Source organism: Hippocampus comes, unplaced genomic scaffold (genome assembly GCF_001891065.2).
Source record: "Hippocampus comes isolate QL1 unplaced genomic scaffold, H_comes_QL1_v1.1 scaffold123, whole genome shotgun sequence".
Taxonomy (NCBI): domain Eukaryota; kingdom Metazoa; phylum Chordata; class Actinopteri; order Syngnathiformes; family Syngnathidae; genus Hippocampus; species Hippocampus comes.
The window spans coordinates 2,039,897-2,044,755 of record NW_017804997.1 but is presented as its reverse complement, the minus strand read 5'-3'; positions in this window follow the sequence as shown (position 1 = coordinate 2,044,755).

The following is a 4,859-nucleotide window of genomic DNA, read 5'->3' as shown; positions in this document are numbered from 1 at the left end:
TCGAACCATCGGCCTCTGCACTGTGAGGTCGACGGGCTAATCACTCAACAGCGGGCCGCCATATATATAAATATATATATGTATATATACAGTAATTTTCTATTTTCCTCATGAATAATTTGAGTAAAATTCAAATAAAAATACAACAATAGGATATGTATCACGTTTAAATTGAGGCTCAGTTAGAGCTAGCATTGGTGGCAAGTGGTGGAGAAAATGGACGGATGAAGTTTTGGTCACAGTGGACAGTTGTATTTCCTCAAGTTATTGCCAAAACTAAACATAATACCTCGCTGTGTTTGTTCGCCCATGTTATTTTCTCAACCTGAATATAATACACGTCTATCTTCGGGAATCAATGAATGAAACACAAAATGATATGGTATGATAAAAGTTTTGTAACATTGTGTTTAAATGGAGCGTAGGCGCATACATATTTCAGTTGGTGACATTATCATGCCCTTAAAGTGATCAACATTCCACTTGTATGTCCCTGCATGAGTTCCTTTTAGTTTTATGAACATTTTATGAGAATTGAATGTATGTTTTGCAGTTGCGCTGTTGTGAGATGAATGCAAACCGTGTCAATGTTTGGCCAAGATCAATAAAATCTATGCTTATGAACATGAAAAGGTGTGTTATTCTCTCTCCGTGCCCAACTCTCAAAGAATCCAAAAAGCATTGTTCTCTTCAGTCCATCCGGCGCAGCAACGTAATTAGTTTCCTTTCATGTGAAACAACAGCATTCAAAGAAACGTTTACGCACAAACAACCCGGTGTTTGATCCGTCTCATCTGTAGCATCGGCTGATATTGTTGGGCGAGAGCCGTGTGTTATGACGTGAAGGTTTTTGGATCTTTCAATTCACCGAAAATGATGTAGAGTATGTCGGAAACATGTTTAAGCCTTTCTGCGCATAGCCTAGCATACATAATGAATTATGGATGAGAACACATAACGAAACGTCTTTAGGGGGAAATATGATCATTGTGTCCTTAAAGCTGTGGTGGGCGACAAGAACAAGGACGATACATAAAATCGTGCCTTCGAAATGCACAGTAAAGACAATTGGCCATCAAAAAGTAAAACCCCTGCAATAGGAAAAAAATGTTAGGATGACACAATGCAGTTCTATCTGTTCATCCATTTTATTGCTGTTTTTGTTTGTTTTTTTTTTAAATTACGGAATGTCCTCTTTTGGGTCAGGAGTGAGCTGTAAACTATCCCAGCTGACTTTTGGCTAGAGGTGGGCTCCATCCTGGACCAAAACTGTCTAGAAAAATATACAAAAGAAATAGACCCTGATAACATCAGTTAGATAAGAGAGCTTTTGTGTTCATTTAAAAAGGAAAGAAAACTGCCGGCTAATCCCTGCGTCCTTGGCTGTTTATTGGCTGCTCGCCTTTACGAAAGGATGGCCGCCGGGAAAGAAACCCAATCCTGTTATGTCACACCTCCCTCACCAGCACTGCACTGAGACATCCATATTGGAGCCCAAATTTGTCAATAAACTGTCACCTTTGGAGGCTGTGATTAGTGGCTTGAGCACATATTCCAGGCAATTAGCTGGCCCGTTACTTCGTATTCCATTTTCCCATGCACTGATTAGCTTTTCAAAGGAAAATACAATTGACCAGAATGCAATCGTTTTTTTTTTTTTAAGCCCCGCTCGATTTGTTCATGTTTATTTGTGCTTCTTAGTCATAACAAGTAAACAATCACGGCGAATCTGATGCGGAATGCCGCAGGCTGATCGACATGTTGCCACCGTGTACTTTTTATGCGCACTTACCTCAGCACTTAAAACGCGGTTTGATCGGTGGGGAAATAAGCGGAGGTTCGTTCGGATGGAGACATTTCCAACAGAAAGCCATACAAGGCAGAATGCGAAGTGAAAGGTACAATGGCTCCTTGATTGAACATAACAATCAAGCGTGATGTGCATGAAAAAAAATAAAAATAAAAATCCCCCCGTCCCCGAATGATTCTAAGATGAAAGGACAATGATCGCTATTAAGCGTGCAGCCGCGCTGTGGAGAGCCCATCACTATTCCAGTGATACCCTTAAAATATCCCCGAATGAAGGCTCCTGCTGTTTTGTTAATCCTTCCACGCTTTGCGCTTTACATTTCTCATTATTCTTCATTTAGAGGCTGCTTGTTGAAACTCATTCACTCCCAAAGACGTTTTTAGATGTCTTTTCAGACTTCGTCCAGAATTGGCTGGTACTGAATGAGTTAAAAACAAAAAACACTACAATGTTCTGACCTCAACACAATGCGCTAAAACACATTGACTTAAATACAGATGCGTCTGTGGGGAGAGGTCGAAGTTCATATTTCCTATGTGACAGTTTTTTTTTTTTCCCTCCCAATCCTGAACAACAAGAACCTTAAGGCTGGCGGGTCAACATGCACTTACGGCTTTATCAATAATGCAAGATGCCTCCATTTCAGTCACAGCACGCTGAAGAATGACACAGTGAGGCACCGCGCATGTAGCCGGTCATACATAAACCATGGCACGCAATGCCCGGTGAGGCGATGGAGTAGCTGCAGTCCAAATCACTTTGGGGATACTAACTCTGTACGGTTACATTCACATGGGTGAGTCATCTCGTATACAGCATGAAAAGAAAGAGCAAACCGGCAGATGTAAAAAGTTCAATGGCATGCATGGCGAGAAAATGAGTTAGCTGAGTTGTTTTTACTTTTATCGTGAAGTCTGGGGACAATACAAGGAACAATGTGTTCTGTAAAATCATATTTCTTTGTTGTGAATGGCTGGAAGGACGACTTTCACAACAGCAACTTATTATTTTCTTTTCTTTTCTTTTCTTTTCTTTTCTTTTATTTATGTATTTATTTATTCATTGATTTAATTTTACAGAGTAGGCTCATGTGATGTAAAAATACTGAGAAAAAAATTGGACACATGTCAAAATTGTATCTAGGATTTGTTGTTGATTTCGTCTCATTCTGCAAGGTTGTGAGGACATACGCTGTGCAAAGCTATCGCCAGCCACTTACAAGCAGCATACTTTTGGAACCACTATCCTGCAGAAAAACTCAACATCCCTCATGACTATGGAGCCTTCGCTAAATGTTACCTCACTGCAGTAGCGTTTGATACAAGCAACACTTGATTGCTCTGTAGAATTGCGAATGCGGTGGCATTGGGGGACGAATTGCGTTTCGTGATGCAGGTAGACTCAAGGAAGCAACCAGCCACAGCACACAATGCTCCGTAAGATGACCTGAGCCATCCCACCATGTCATGCAAAAGATGGCCAAATGTCAGTTAAACACGCATATTCTCCAGTGGAATCCATATCCCACTGTGAAGACCTTTTCACACTGCACTTAGTTTCCATGACATTTACCAAGGGGGAGGACACAGGATGGTGCAAGCACAATGGCAGCCCAGCGCATGTATGCTCGTATTTGGCACTGGTTGCTAAGTTACCGAGCAAGTAGTAGCCGGGTGTCTTTTTCCACTGGCATGGACGTGGAGTAATTTAGACAGAAAATGGTGGCTTTGCTTCTAACGAGGAAGAGGAGCAAAAATGTGTGCTCATACTACATTTTTTTGAAGCCAACCTTTTTTATTTATTTATTTATTTATTTTTTAATGAAAAAAGCTGAACTCAATGTCGCTGTCACCTCCATTCATGACTGTGCCTTTTTTTGAAAGCACATCGTCTTTTTTTTTTCCTGTGTGCCAGAACTTGAGACACTGCGACAGCGACAGTCATGTTTTCTTTTCTTTTCCCTTCTGTTTTCTTTGTGCAACCCCACAGGGGCCCCTTGTTGTTGTCACCCTGCAATCATTTCACCAGCACCTCTCCGATCGGATTTACTGTGCCGTCATCACAGCACATCGCTGCCTGAAATGAACCAAGTTCAATTCAGTTCAATTCAGGTGCTTTGTACACTGAAATAATGATGATCTTTTCTCAAGTCCAGGCACGGCTCCCAAGATTTTTTTTTCTCTCCTGGGACTTAGGGCGGGCTTGACCGATACAGTATGTTTTAACTGAGTTTGGCCAAAGAATTTTCAACAACAACATAAGGTATCCAGAACAGGCGCAGCACAAAAACAGAAGCAGTGATTGGATTGGAGCTGAATGGCTACTTGTGAATTTGTTTCATTTTCGAAAAACCGATTTACATTCATAACAATTGTAAAATAGAATGCTGGCTGCCCAGACTTCTGTCAGGTCTATCGCATCTCCTAGCTCCGGTGTAGCGTCGCGCGTGCTCAATTTGCTGACATATTGAAATCACCCAATGTGAAATCTGGGCTTGTTTCGTTGAAAACACAGCTATTATTCTGTTGCAACATATGGATACACAGGAGAATTTTCCCTTCCGCCATCTAGTGGAAGAACCCTTAATCACTCTGCTTGTCACGATACATGACTGGCATAGGCAGATGAACAAACATGTTATTTGTACAGAATTTAAAACAACTGTGGGACGGATGAAGCGAAATAAAATAATTCCCCGCTGCACACCTGATGAGCACACTGATGCGCTTTGACACAGTGTTTGGAATTATTCTTGCAGACATCTCGCACAAATGAATAAATCATGTGACCTGTGCTCTGTGCGCACAATGGGCAAAAACGAACTTATCTCAGCTCCCCCGCCCCCTCCCTCCTGTTACATGGTAAACGAGTAAGAGAAGAAGTAGGAAAAGAAAGTCACAGTCAGACCTCTCACGCTCTAAATGTGATAAGAGTTAATTGGATGCTGAGAACGCATGTTCCCTAACGTCATTAGTTTGTCGCAGTAGCGTGGTTCGGTCCAATCAGGGCGTCCCACAACTCGCTGAACCTCAGCGGTCGCTTTTGACTG